General features: G+C 37.3%; 1 long non-coding RNA gene across 1 annotated transcript; it reads right to left on the bottom strand.

Moving 5' to 3' along the window:
- Positions 1 to 4,243: 4,243 nt before the first annotated feature.
- LOC118599765 lies at positions 4,244 to 13,866 on the bottom strand. Its single transcript, XR_004949259.1, has 4 exons — positions 13,777 to 13,866; positions 13,255 to 13,311; positions 4,617 to 4,702; positions 4,244 to 4,530 (listed from the first exon to the last, which is right to left on the bottom strand). It is a non-coding gene; the product is annotated as an uncharacterized LOC118599765 (long non-coding RNA).
- Positions 13,867 to 15,981: the final 2,115 nt, after the last annotated feature.

Raw genomic sequence — 15,981 nt, 5'->3', positions numbered from 1 at the left:
AGCGAGCTACGGAGCTGCGCTGTTGCTAACTAGGGAGCTCCGCTTTCGCTAGCTAGGGAACTCCTCTGTAGCAGGCTAGCGAGCTCCACTGTAGCGAGCTCCACTGTAGCGAGCTAGGGAGCTTCGCTGTTGCTAGCTAGGGAGCGCCGCTGTAGCAAGCTAGTGAGTTCCTCTGTAGAAATCTAGCCAGCTCCGCTGTAGCAAGCTCCCCTGTATTGAGCTGGCCAGCTCCGCTGTAGCGAGCTAAGGAGCTGTGTTGTTGCTAGCTAGGGAGCTCCGCTGTCGCAAGCTAGGAACCTCCTCTATAGCTGGCTAGCAAGCTCCGCTGTAGCGAACTCCACTGTAGCGAGCTAGTGACTTGCAACTTTAGTATGCCAGCGAGATCATCTGTTGCAAGCTCTGCTGTATCGAGCTAGCGAGCTCCGCTGTAGCGAGCTAGCAAGCTCCACTGTCCACTGGGCGGCTGCCTAGCGTAAGTGGGAATCCACTAAATTCCCACTTAAGCCAATATGGGCAAACACAGATGGGGCCACTACGGAAACTGTGGACAAAGCCAATCAGGACCCACATTTTCTGCCCTCTTTTAAACCATATGGGGCCCAGTTGGCCTCAGTGGTTGTTATCCAATATCAGAAAAATGCCTCAAGACAAAGACCAAAACATGTGAGTGTGTCTTTAAAAACAAAGAGACTTGCCAGTATCTGTATTTTGCACCTGCTTCTCACGTTGAGATGTATTATACTGGGTTATAAAATGTCTTTGAGAAATGTTTGCTAAAGCCAATCTTTGTGGGTCGTGTCCTTCAGTTCTGCTTCAGGGAGCATGAAGGGCCATCTCCAACACTGACACTCACTGGGGAGAAATGCTGAATGCTTTATGAGACGTTTCAGTGACAAGACAAGCAGAAGAGCTGTCTCCTCCCGCCTTAAAGGAGAGAAGGAAAAAAAAATCCATCCACAACTCACAGGAGGGACTCGGAGAGAGCAGCCTTCAGCCCTGCCTCACTGATCAGCAGCTGGCAATCCATCACACCTAAAACTCAGAAATGACGTTTCACAGCAGTGATTCATCACCCTCGCTGAGAGAAATGATCTTTTGTCGGATACTATTTCATTACTGTTTACTGTCAAATCGTTATCGTCTCGTCCTGCATAGACATGGTCCGGTTTGCAGAATATTTGCACTTTAGGCCACAAACCAGGAGGTTATGTAATGTACTCCAAACTCACCCAACATTCATATCACCAGCAGCTCCGTGACTTGGCACTCCCAGCTTTTCTAGACAGCATTTTTACAGAGAAGCGCTTAACATTTAAGCTCTCTGGGATTTCTTGTTAATTTTCCAGAAAATGCTGGAAAATTAACATCCGTCTTTGCTATTTGACAGCTGTGTTTCAGAATTTTGGCTTCCCTTAGAAGCATGTGACATAGAGACAAGCAACAACTTAAGGTTGCAAATGAGATTTAAAGCTTATAGTGGAAGCTGCACACAGCTCTTAAACCTCTAAAACGAGAGTCTCCAAGATTCAGAGCCAAATTTAGATGAAAAAAAAAAGCAAGTTTCTGGATCTTTTCCTGGCTCGCCGTGTTTCTGCTGTTGATACAAGCATGAAGAATTCATGAGAACAAAGGGGAGTGAATGTAAAGATGAATCTGGATTTCATTTTGCCGGTACATAGAACTTTGTCATTAAAGGGAAAAAATTATTATCTGACTTGTAAAATTATTACAATAAATACAATACTTATATTGAACATTTCAAATAGTGCTTTTAGATAATATTTCAAAAATAAAACACTTTAAGCCCACTTTTTTTATTCCAGTGCAAGAAATTAGCAGAAAGTCAGCTAAAAATGGCAAGAAAGAGAGCATATTTGAGTTATTGTTAATACTTTTTTCTTCAGCCTGGTTGTGATTGTGCATTCAGAGAATGTCTAAGAGCAGGGAGTGGATGTTTGCTGTGAAAAGATGCTGATGAGAGGTGGACACGCCCACAGACTCGGGGCAGAAATCCTAAAAAACAATCTCTCTGCAAAAACATGAGCCGCCATTGACACTGACCTTCAGGCTTCCGTCCACGCCTGGCCCTTCATCATCTGTAAACTGACAGCTGTCTTTGGAGGCTGCTGGACTCACGCGCATCCACAAACGCGCCTTTTGCGCGCGCGTCTCCTGTCCGTATTTTCCTAATTTGACTCGGATGGATGGAGAGGGGGATCACCCTCGGTGATGCAGAGCATCGGATGGAGCTGGAAGTGACTAACCTGTTGTTATCAGGGGGGAGCTCCGGGGTCTCCGTCAGCGGCGGGGCTCCATCCTGAGCGCGCAGCCTCGAAGCAAGTGAAAGGTCGCGCGCGCGCGTCCTGGCAGACCGCGGGGCTCCTCACCTCATGACAGGAGAAAGCGGAGATGCTTTTCTGCTTGTCTGTGCTGACTGAGCCCGGCAGACCCCAGCCCTCAACGCTCGGCTCTCCTCCTCCCTCCTCCACCACCACCCGCCCATCTCCACGGATGCAGCCTGTCGCTACTGGCAACCTGTTGCCATAGCAATACCCCAGGTGGCTGTATTTATTTAAAGCCAGTGAGGAAAAGGTGTGGCCCTTTTGTATTAAAAAACAAAAATAAAAAACAGGATATATAATGAGAATAATAATAATAATATATATATATATATATATGTTTAGTGTTCTTAGTATTATTAAAATATTTTTATTACATTTCTACTCATTTAATAGCAATAAAGCCTAAAAACCAATATCAAACAACTGTCATGACTACCATTGTCTATGTAGATGTGTACTAAGTGAAGCCAAACATATAGATAATAAAAAATGAAAAAAAATATATACAATGGTAGGCCTAATCCTTATTCTCACAAGTATTTTTTTTCTCTAAGAATATTTGAGTGTGGCTATATATATATATATATATATATATATATATATATATATGTATGTATGTATGTATTCCTTTTTTTCCCTTTTTTTTAGTGTGATTGTACTCAACAGTTTGGGGGGATTCTCAATTTACGTAATTTCCTGAAAATCCCCTGCCGCCGCAATTCTAATTTAAGTGCTCTGCCTCCCTCTAGCGGACATAACCTTGAACTGCAACTCAACTATCCATTTCCAAAAAAACATATTTTTTTTCTTTTACTGTATCAAATCTCTAAACTGGCCTTAAACCCACTAACGTAACCATACATAAAGTTTTTAATTTGTCAAAAGATAAAATACATTGAAATGTTGAAATTCTTAATAAAGGGCGTATGGTGGAGCAAAATGTCAGTTATTGCTCTTTAAATGTTTTTTGTTTCAAGTTTAAACCTCATTTAATCTACTTTTTCACTGAGCGTTACTGGCCATCCACTTGGGGTGTATTCTGCCTCTGCTGACCAGTGGGAGGGATAGGCTCTAGCAACCCTATGACCCTGAAAGGAAGTACATAGTTTCAAAACAGAAATTAATGAATGGATCTAATTTTTAATTTTTTTCAGGTTTACGAAATAAACAAATATCCTTTAAAATTGTTGTGCAACAATTTACATCAGTTGTATTTAGACATTTTCTTTTAAATTAAATTACTCAGTTTTTTTTCTGAGAATTTGGTTTGCTGTTAATTGATTGGCTTATTTTTTATTCTTCAGAGTAACATGTTTAGTTCCTATAATAATAATATGAGATTAAATCCATATGAAACTCTAAGTCATCACATTCTGATGTATTACTTGTTTACTTTAATGGGTCTCAACAGAGACTGGATTTATTAGATCAGATTTAAGTGTCTTAATTAGTTGATGTTTTTCCTGTTAATTTTCCTCTTTTTCCATCTCTCCTTTTTACACTGAATAAAATATTTCAATGAAAATGTGAACAATTCTTTTCAAAGAGGGATGATATCAGAGGGAATGCTTTAGATGAGTAAAAATCCCAGTTTAAGCAATAAACTGCAAAGAAAATCAATTTGTTCTGATTATTTTCCAGTTATTTTAGGAATACCTGTCAATCAAACACTGAGTTAATTCCATTGGACAGCCTGTGAGGCAGGTGATCTGATTGGCTTGAGCTTTATACACAATGACAGCATAAAACTGGAAGATTGTTTCTGAATCAGAGAATACTTTCCTCTTATGATGCTTTTCTGGGAGTTTTTGTTGCTAAAAACAAACATGAAAACAGTTGAAATGAGTTAATTGATCTGTCTATAGAATAGTAAAAAGTCCAATATATCATTGCATCTCTTATTTAATCGATTTTTTTATTTCCTATTGCAACAAAACCTTTTTAGCTTCGACTTGGATGTCATTAACACTTTGTGTGAAGAAATGAGGTGCAGATTCTTCCTTTTTTCCTTTGGCTTGATCCTGATGAGGATTTCATTGGTGTTTCCAGCTGTTTGAAGGCCCAGGCAGCCAGATGAGCAAACCAATCCCCTCAGCTGGGATCTTCCAGCTCCTGGCAGGTTTCCAGGGAGCTTCCTGCCAGCAGATGGATGACGGCGCGGACCGCTGTGGCAGGAGGTGGAAAGGGCCTGACAAAACAAATAAATGCAAACCTCCAGGTCTTTTTGGTGTCAGTGTTTTTCACTGTAGCCATCCACTTGATTGATGCATTTACATTTTTTTCTGTTCCAGGCAGAGGAGGGAAGGGCCGCAGGGATCCATGCATTTAACTCTAGACTGTCTTCAACCAGGATGTTTTCTCTGCATGTGAATATAAGAAATTGCTAATTCATTTGTGTGTAAAATTACATTTCCAAGAAGGAAAGTAACAGGAAATCATATTCATACGATACTAATACCACATTTCAATGTACTGTCTTACACCCTTTAACTGTGTTAACCATCAGATGATGAATAATGATGAAGGAAAACAAACTTTCATTTATCTGTTAAGAATCTACGGGAGTAGTGACTCTCCTTCAGCACTTAACAAATTTGCTGCTTGACTATGTCCAAATAAATGTTCAGAAGTTTTACGGTACACTCCTGCTGCAGGAGCTGCATCCTATGGAGGGATTTTTGTGCCATTATTCCAAAAAACACTCACTGTTTTGAGCATAAAACATTTTGCGTGCTCCAAAAACTATTTTGCCTTTGAAACAGAAAAATGCACATAAAACTCAAACATAGGTCCAAACAGAACAATTTTACTCTTGAAACTTAAAAATATGTGCAATCGAATATAAGACCAATTCTCTCTTCTGCTCTCAAACAGCGCAGGATTCAATGTTATAAATGTGCTACAAAAGCCAGCCAATCACAGACAGACAGCCCACCAGTTCACAGTCACATTGGAAGAATTTCTAGTATCAATTTTCGGGTTCATGTCTGTGATTGGCTGGCTTTTGTAGCACGTCTCTCGTGAATATTGCTTTGATTACACATATTTTTAAGCAAGTAAAATTGCTTTACTTGCATGTTTTTTGAGTTTTAAGAGCATTTTTTATGTTTAAAGTGCAAAATAATATTTTGAGTACACAGCTTTACCCTCCAAACAGTGAGGGTTGTTTTGGTATATGGCCCAAAAATCCTCCCATATGCATCTGAATGACAACCACTTCCCTGATGTTTCCCTTCTCTGTGACCCCGTTTGAAAACTTGGAAAAAGAAAAAATGTGTAGTAAAGTTCAGGAGATCTGAGCAATGCCACAATCGATTCACTGAACTCATCACGAGTCCAGAGACGAGTCCCTGACTGGCAAATTCAACGCTCAAATCACGCCGCACGACCTCAGATGGTGCCTGTACCATTGACTTAACATTGGAAGTGACTACGTCTGATGCGTTAATCGCATTTGTCATGAACACAGCTTTAGGCTTTTATATGTTTGGAGTGGTTTTGCCAAAGGCAGACTTGTGCAACCCTATAGACCTAAAGGCTGAAGCAGGGAGGGAGTATTAGTGTTCATTTAGTACCACAGAGAAAAAGTGAACTTTTCAACGTGCTCTAATGTCTTGTTGATTTTGATTCCCAAAGGTTTTATTTCAAACATGTCATGACAGAAGAAGTCCGGTTTGATTTTGTCTTTTAAACTTGTGTTCTTCTCCAGGTTCTGATTGGTTACTTTGCCCGATCTTCCTCAGTATTTCTCCTCATCATTGCTGTTCTTTGAACCCAGTGGCTCATCTGCCCCCCAGCTTTAATTAATAGCTCTGGGCTTCTTTCAACTCATTTATTCCCATAGATTAATTGTGAACAGAAGCATCTCTGCTAATCCAATTTGGAGCTCTTAATAATCTCCTCAGGCGATGGTGAGAATTGGAGGGAACCTGTGGGCCGAGCAGATACTGTGTTTATCTGATTCTACAGACCGGCGTCCGCAGGGCTGAGACTTTCCCTCATTCACAGAGATTTCTGCCACTCTTTGTACATGACATTCACTGTTTGTAACTTTATTAGCTGCAACCCTGATTTTTTTTTTGTTTTTTAATATTAAAACATTTTTTGGAGCAGAAAAAAATATTTAAAAATCTGAATGTATGTTCTCAAATCTGAAATTAAAAAACGACAGGAACCCTTTGGGTCCAATTTTAGTGTAGTTGACTTGAGTTGCATTTCTTGTTCATGTGCAGTCGGGCAGAAAAGTATGGAGAGAAAATAGACTCATCCAGATTTCTGCATTATTCTTGATTTGCAACTCATACATTTGTGCATAAGTACAACATTTATGAAATAAAAAAAAATCAAAATACAATTTACACATGTACAACTTAAAATTAGAACAGCTTGAAACTAACAACACGTACAAATCTTTAAAAACTTTTTACGAATTGCTTGTTACCCACACACAAAACCACATTTATGCACAGATCAGAAATTATGCAAACACAAATCTGGATGAGTCTATTTTCTCTCCATAAAAAACATTTTGTCTGCCACCAGTTGTGTAAGTTATCCCACTTACAAAGATGAGAGGTTTGTATTTTCCATCATAGTTATACCTCAACTGTGAGAGACAAAAAAATCCACACCACTTAACAAGACTTTATTCCTCGCCAATCAAAACGTCTTAATATCTGTTTTTAAATTTCATTTTTTTTTTCTTTTCTAATATTTTCAAGAAAAATGTTAAAATATGCAAGATTTTTTGTATTAAAGTTTAATATAGCTTACTAGCCTTTTAACAGAGTTGCTATATTTTACTTAATATCTAATATTCACATTTAGGCAGAAGTATTAGAAATGTGTTTAAAGTGGGAAATATATGAATTTATATTTTATTGTACTTTTTGAAGCTGACATTTTTGTTTCTGTCTCGGAATTATAGAAAAAAAATGTTTTTAAGGGTTTAATGTTAAGTGTAGTTCTGGCTGTTATAGTACATTTATTTTAGCGCTACATATTTAATACTTTTATTAATAAAGATGAGCTGATTTATTAAAAAAACAGTGTTAGAAGGAAAGTTTATTATGTTCATTATGTTTTCAGAAAATAAAAAGAAAAAAATCCAAAAGTTTTGAAAAAGTCAAGAACATGCATCTGAATTGCAAAGCTTTTTTCACTTACCTGTCAGTTCTATTGTAAAAAAAAATAATAAAGAGGTTTGAAAATACCCAGAACTACTGCAGACTCTCTGTTTTTTGAAATGACAGATTACAGGGAAATTTGCAGCAAAATGTTTTCACAGGAGAGCAGTGTCGCTGTAAAGCTGCACGTTTCTACTGTACAAGCAGCCTTGATGCATCTTCAATTTAAAAAAAAAAAACAAAAAAAAAAATCTCAGTGCATTTCGGAAACAAACTCAGGTGGGAAGCAAATGAACATCGTTGTAACTGAAGCACATGAGGCCAAATCAAGTTGTTTTGCAGCCAAGGACTGAAGGAATTCCTCTCCTGCAGAAGGAAGAATTGAGTTAATTAAACACCAGGAGGAAGAAGAAAAGAGGAAGACTTCATCTTCTAAGCAAAAGACCACCTCAAGAGTCCGGAGCCGAAGGCTGAGCAGCGGCCTTCAGCGTCATCTGATCTGATCATCACATGAATTCACAAACAGAGACGACTCAAGAATCTCTCTCAGCTCAGAAAAAATACTCCACAACCAGATTTGTTCTGAGCTGAATTCACAGAGGATGACTGGAAATGTTGTGAACCAGAAAATAATAACTATGTAGAAGATAAATGTAGAAAAGCTCAAGGTACGTATGTGCACTTCCTCCCACTCCAAGCAACTCTTTTGACAAACTTCACATTTAAAGTTCCACTCTGATCATCTTTTGATCTAGTTTCAAAGCGTTCTCAGTCTTTTAACTATGATTAAGCAGTTTTTTTGTCAGAATTAAAAAAAAACGTCATTTTCCAGGACATAGTTTCTGCAGAGCGGCAGATGCAAGAAATTTGTCTCCGAGTGTTGACGAGGAGCAAACAATTACATTCTCTTTCAAACAGTATTTTGTTTGTCTGCTTCTGATTCGCAATGATTTGATCAAAGAAATAGTTAGAAATAGTCAGAAATGTTGAGATTTATTTTATGTCCTACAACAAGATCTTAAAAACATTAAAGTCACAATTTTCATCAGAGTGGGTCTTCAGGGTTTGACTTTGAGTTTATTCATTGTTTCAAGCATGGTCAGTTCTTACTTAATTAATTCAACACAGAAACATCACATAAATAAATAACCAAAAATAAGTCATAATCAGATTCAGAGAGTCCTTATAACTCTTTGATATTCTTATGTTTCATTAAATAACTAAACGGTCGATGCTTGAAACAGGATGAAGCAAACTTGCATTTTAAACTTCTATAAAATGCATAGTTTAACAATGATACATGGTTGCTATATTGTCATTTGTTTAAATATGATAATATACTTATCAAATTATATATATGTCAGTAATAGCAGTAGCCATAACAACAATAACATATCAGTAATAATATAATTTGCCTAAAATTATTTAACCACAATATCAGAACTCATCTAAGTGCACCTCCCATAGTTAACCAAATCAAACAGTTCAGTTGAAGGAATGTGTCCTGCATTGTAATACAAAACTACAGAAATGTCTGTTTAAAAATTAGGTCCCACTCTGATCATCTTTTGATCGTTTTTAAAAGTAATCCCAGTCATCTTTTAATTAGGATTATGCTATTTTTAGGCAAACAATCAGAGTTATTTTCTAGAACAGTTTCTGCAGAGCAGCAGGAGTTACCATGATTTGAAAAAGGAAATCATCAGAAATGCAGTTTTAATCTTAATTATTTTTCTCCAAAATGAGAAATATGCTACAACAACATGTTAAAAACACAATTTTCACTTAAGTGAGTCATTAAGAGTCATTATAATGGCATCATGTACATGTGGATTTATATAAATGGATATGTATCGTCTTTTACATTTTTAAATTTTCTAATCAAGTCAGTTTGTTGTCTTTTTTATTGCTTGAATTAAAACAATTTTTACGCTTTATTTTGAACAATATGAGTAAAATAATAGTTTAAAGAGTTGAACTTTTAAGACTTTTCATAGATCAATAATACAGTTAGCATGCATGTATAATTTATGATTTTCTTTAAAAGAAACATTTGTTGACTTAAATATTGACAGAGGAGCTGCTATGAGGTCTGTGGCCACTAGGTGTCAGTGTGTAGCAGTGATTCCCATCGTCCCACAGAGACCTCTGGTGCGTTTGAGGAATTACTGGTTGAACACAGTTTGGATGGGACTCCGGAGGCGGACAGAACAGACCTGTTGGTGCACCCTGATAAGTTTTAGCTGCTGTTTAATTTACTGAAGGGGATTATGTGGAAGTGCGTTGGGCCCTTCAGAGGCAGGACTCTACGGAAGGTCAACCATTCGCTGTCAGCCTCACATCCCTGCTTTATTTGAGCAGTTTTGTGAGGATAATGTTCCCTAGAAAACAATGACCGACGCTCTGCTGTGGGAAAACCCACACGGCTCCTGGATTTTTCTGAGAAATGATTACGGTCCTCTGCCCCCCCATGAGAGGAAGCCACTGTGCAGCATCCTCTCAGTGCTTTTGTCTTCATTTGTAGTTGGTGGGGAAACCGAGGGGATCACAGACCCTTTTTAAATTGTGCAATCAGTCCACAGCCAACTGGAGGCTAATTGGCAGAATTAACTAACCCACTGATTGCAACAACAAGGTTTTGTTGGGTTGCATTATTTGACTTAATGAGGTGGGTTGATGACTTGAACAGATTCAGAATTAAAAAAAAAGTTGGATATTGGGCGAATGTGCCTCATTTATTCCTCAGAGTTAAGTGTCAGCTCGTTTGGGTTTCATGGGCTCATCAGAGTCAGAGCAGCTCGTTTTACGCTTCTACTGGACTTTTGGTGCTGAGGATGGAGCTCTGTGAGTCAGAGCAGCAAAATGAAGATTCAAAATGGGATTTTTCTTTGTTTCAAACATTAGTGTACTTTTTTTTAGCAGTGAAATGGACAAAAACACAGGTGGGTGAGTCCGTGTCTTACACAAAACCCTCAGGACATTAAGGAGTGGGAGGATGTGAACTTTCTGGAGTTTAATGGATTAAAATCTACTATTTGGGAACTCACACTGAAAAGAATACATTTGAAAGTTTCCACCTCAGGAAAAGCTCTAAGTGTCATTACAACACTTTTTTAGTCACAACATTCATTAGAACATCCCTCGTTATTTTCCCTTCACTTCATCTCCCTTTTCTGACTTTAAATATCTCCTGCCCACATGGTTTTCTCTCAGGTTTACTGACCTGCTCCTCCTGAGTGTCTCATAATGAAGAACTCAGCCCTAAAACTGTTGATTGATCTTCCTTTACACATCACACTGTCCCCATGTTGACATGTCGGAGATCCACTCTGACAAAAATTGTATTTTTAACATGCGCCTGTAGCATTTTTCTGATTATAGAGAACATGTAATAAGACAATTAAGCTTAAAATTGTATTTCTGGGAATTTCTTTTGTTGTGAATCAGGAGAAAATGAGGAAAAACGCAGTTGAAAAGATTGTATTTATGATGTAGAGAATACGCTGAGCTATCAGGCGAGTGTGTAAACAGATGAGTAAGGAAAGAGGGGCGTGGTTATGGAGAGAAAATAGTATCACCTTGATTTGTACATGCGAAACTTTGGATTTGTGAATAACTTTAGTTTTGAGAATAACTTTGGATTTGTGAGTAACTTTGGATTTGTGCATGCGTAATTCTTGAATTGTGCGTAACTTTAGATCTGTGAGTAAATTTGGATTTGTAAGTGCATAATTTTCAATTTGTGTGTAACTTTGGATTTGTGTGTGCGTAATTCTTGATTTGTAACTCTTAAAATATATTTTTTGCAGAAGTACAGAAATTATGAAGTTTAAAAATATACAACAAACGATTTACACATGCACACCTTAAAATTATAACAGCTTGAAACTAGCTACATGGACACAAATCTTTAATATTACACACAATTTACTTGTTATACACAGACACAAAACCACATTTAAACACAAATCTGAGGTAAGATTCTTTTCAAATTTCCAACTGTTGTTTGTAGTGATGCGTTTCTATGCTGCTAGAATGCTGAGTCATCACAGATTGTTGTAATTTTAATTTGTGCATGTGTAAATTGTATTTTAAATATTTTACTCATGCACAAAATATATAGTATAAATTACAAATGTTTTATAGATTAATTGGTGAATCTAAATTCTTCCTCCCACCTCCGTCCATCAGTAGCTGGGTTAGGCTCCAGCACCCCGCGACTCGAAAGGGACAAAGCGGACAAGAACAGGAATGAGTGAATTACAAATCAAGATTTACACACACAAATTGGGGTGAGTCTATTCCCTCAATACATGGTTGCTCTGTGCAAACAGTCACAACTCAAGAGGAGAACTCCTGCCGCTCTACAGAAACTATGTCCTAGAAAACGACATGTTAAAAATGGCATATTTGTAATTAAAAGACCACGAGGAACGCTTTGAAAACAGATCAAGAGATGACTTTGAACTTCTCAATCGCGTTCTCTCATCAGCTTTTGACAGTTTTATTTTATTTATGTGATTATTCTGGTTCTGAGTTTTTATGATTTAATGTATTTTAGTTGCAAACTTATGTTCTTGTTTTTTTTTTTACTCCTTTTTACTTGAGTTTAAATTCCTGCTGTATCTAAAGGTGCTAAAATTACCATTCTTGACATTAAGTTTTCTATAAAAACATCAAAACAAAGACGTAAATCAACAGAAAAACATCAATCAGAAGAGATTCTTCTTTAACTTCTTAAGAGTGTAAAAACCATCAAATCCTGTCAGGCATGTTGACACAGAAATGAGTGTTGCTCGGCATCTCACGAGTTCAGACATTTTTATTATTTTAACAATAAGCAGCATAAACAGGTAACTCGATGCACACGACTGTTCTCATGTGGATGTGGGGTCGCACACATTATCAAAATCTGCTATTCTTAATGTAATAGCCTTAATTGTCTTTAGCAGGACTGTCGCACGAGGAAAAAGGATCGTGTGAATTTTAATGTCAGCTCTCTGCAAGATAATTTTACCCCAGATACCTTAAAAATAGTCATTTTTTATGGCTTAGAAATTATGGCATCAAACCAGTCTGATGTGGAAAAAGAGCCAAATCTGACTTCTAGATACAATTAAAATGGGTATTTTTGAGAATTAATATATTTTGTGAACAAATATTTCTGTCACATGCTTCCATTTTGGTATTTTCCCTTCATTCTCTCTATATTGTTAGTTTTTATTAAGAAACAATTTCATTGATCATCTGAGTTCATCCTCAGAGCTGCAGTGTTTACCCGATTAAAAAGAACATGTGGTAAAAGTAATCATTTATAGTAAATTTCAAACGTTTTGACATTAATATTTGACATTCCTCTGTTACAGCTTCTCCTCGTACTTGTCAGGAGGATTCTATCGTCTCGTTGATGGGAGGATCTGCTGCCTCTATGGTCGCACACAAAAAAGACTCCAGTGACGGAGCTCTGAGCTCAGTCGTGTTCAACATCTTTTCTGGTGAATATAACAGCTGTGCTCAGAACAAACGGGTAATTTAGGGATGTCAGATCACATGTGTGAAATCTATGACAGTTGCAGATTTCCAAACTGCTCCAGTTTCCAAATGACTTCTCTGAGGTCTGTGCAGATGTGCAGAACTTCAGAGCGGCTAACAGATGTTCCTGCTTTTGCAGAGTTCTTCCTTCTGCACTGAAGCATTTGAAGACTACTCTTTTCATTTTCTTTATAAAATGAAGGATTATCTGGAACTTAAACTGTTGTTTAATATATAAAAAACCAACATCCTACCTGTTCCAACATGACTTCGGGGTTTATGTGACGTCCTGTTGTTGTCGTCCTGGTTTCCTGAAGATAAAAAGGAAAAAAAAAAGGATGTGAAACAAAGTATTAAAGCCTGATTTAACTTTGACATTCATATCACATTTACTGTTATTATAGGAATTGAAAAGTACTTTTCTCAAACTTCTAGTTTAAATATACTTATATATGAATATAAACATAAAGTATGTAATGATTGGCCAAGAAATAAGAATAGTTGGACTGTTACAGCTCTTAAATGAGGTTATTTAGAAGTCAAATATGTAAATGTCCCTACTTTAAAGAAAAAAAAAAACATTTTTTTCACCATACATGCTTATTTTTTAGATTAGGACGCAATATTTGCAATTGTCAGAGTAATATATATCTAGATATTAGTGTTCTACATTTATTTTTGTCTTAACAGATCAGGATGGATTTCACATTTTACTTAAATAAATCTTACCAAGACATTTTTTTTGTCGTATATAACAAGGGAACCTTTTTTTTTACCTTGCTTTGAGAAATACATTTTTTCCAGTGTTTTCTCTGAAGTGGTAGGAGAGGTGGTCAGTGGAGATTAAATTCTAACAGGTTCAAAACAGAATCAGGATGTAATAAAAAAAAGAAAACTGTCTGCAAGTTAAAAACAAAAAACAGACTTAATATTTAAAAAAAAACATCAGAATGAGAAGATGTGAGTCATAGCAGAAAATAGAGAACATTACCTGAAAAAACTGACTGAGGAATGACCAACAGAATGTGAGGAACTGAAAAAGAAAAGGATGAACGGAGATGTTTTCTACCTGATTCCCTTTCTAGTAATTGGTTCAGAGGAGTAATGAGTGACACTTCGAATTGTAAAGATGTTGGCAAAAACACACAATTCAATTTAAGGCCAAAAAATATCAAAGTTACCAAAAACTTGTCAAACTTACAGAACTAAACTATTCTAGGTATTTGAAATGTTCAGTTGTATTCAAATGTATCTAAACAATATCTTTGATTAAATAATTTCCAAAAGTGACAGTCTCACATGTTTGTCATTTTCCAGGATGGTTCAACACTAGAAGTTTTTTAAAGACTCACTCTGATGAAAATTATGTCTTAACATGTTTTTGTGGCATTTTTCAGATGATGGAGAACAAATAATAAGAAAATATCAATCAAAACTCACTGGTGCACTTTCCTCTACTAGACCATGCTTAGATTTCTGCCTTCTTTTATTTGTACTTTAATCACCCCGATAACAATGGACTTGTTCCAATGCTTTCCAATGACTATTTATGGCTGTCGGTTCTGTTTGCCAGCACTGAATTTGGAAAAGGGCTTTTGCATTTGGTGCCCCCTCCACACGGAACTTAAAGGACTCCATCCATTAAATGAGTTTAAATCCAAGTTGAGGTGGAACAGAGGCGATCTGAAGTCCCGTGGTGCGATTCGTGCGACGAGCGCAGCACGAATGTTTGCCAGTGCCTCAATTTGAGCACGAAGTGCGAATTAGGCGGTGCGGCCAAAACGTAAAATGTAAAATCTTAAGTTTGACAGGTCACCACGTCCCATCTGCCAATCAGGAACTCAGCTTTGGGCATGTGACGTTTTCAGTGACTCGATCAGAGGGTTGAATCCTTTTCCAAAAAGAGCGTTTTTGTCCAGAACTTCCATCTATTTCCTTAACCAGCTCATGCGACTACTTTGGGGCGAAGGCAGAATACACTTTGGACAAATCGCCGGTTTTCGCTCATGCGGCGGAGTTCACTCCCTCGATATGTTGGCAGACAGAGAGCCAATGTGGCATCAAGACATAAAAAAAGCAAAAAGGTCTCCTAATTTTATTTTTTCCCTCTTCGGTTAATACGAACCTGTCAGCCTTCAAGCTCATCCCCAGAGACACAGAAACACAGCGGAAGCGGCTGTCATACAGACACAGCTCCTGTATCAGGAAAATCTTTTAAGAATAAACCCAAAAATGGAGACCTGATTATTGATGTTTTAGCAAATAATAAATAAATAAACCTTATATCTCAACATCATCTGTGTCTTCCATACATTCTAAGTGAGATATTCACAGACACTGTTCTTTATAGCGATCCTCCTAAAAACATTAGCTGGTAGCTCCTCCCACGTGTAGCTGTGGCGTCAAGTTCAAGCAGGTAGCGAGCAGCAAGTTTGCCGCGCAACGAAAGAGGGGTGTGACATGTGAATTTGTGACGTGAATCGCGTTCAGTGTGAATGCAACTTAAGAAACAGCAATGTTTCTTTGATTTTGTTTAAAAACAGCATAATCATAATTAGAAAAGCACTGAGAACACTTAAAATACATCGAAAGATGATCGTAGTTGGAGTTTAAGACCTAATCCTACATTGAAAACATTTCCCCTCCTATTCAAGAGGTTTGGATAAAACTAAAAACTAAATCCTGGTAACCTTTAAATTTTTTTTTTGATCGTTCTTCACAAACTTGTTTCAGATTTACACTCTTGACACCAAAGTGGTCTAAATGTTCGGCATTGACAAAACAGGATCTGCTTTGATATCACAAAACCGTTTGACTTTTATTCAGAAACAGAAAACACTCTTTTATAAATAAAAGCCTCATGCTTTACTTACTTTTTGCAATAAAAACGGAGTACGCTGAGGACACTGAAGGTTTTTAAACCAACCAGCTGGCAGTACCTGCTCTCTGTCTGATAGCACCATGACTCATCTGAGCATATC

The sequence above is a fragment of the Oryzias melastigma genome, linkage group LG16 (genome assembly GCF_002922805.2).
Source record: "Oryzias melastigma strain HK-1 linkage group LG16, ASM292280v2, whole genome shotgun sequence".
Lineage (NCBI taxonomy): Eukaryota > Metazoa > Chordata > Actinopteri > Beloniformes > Adrianichthyidae > Oryzias > Oryzias melastigma.
Note: the sequence above shows the minus strand (reverse complement) of the source record. Positions and strands in the feature narration are given on the sequence as shown.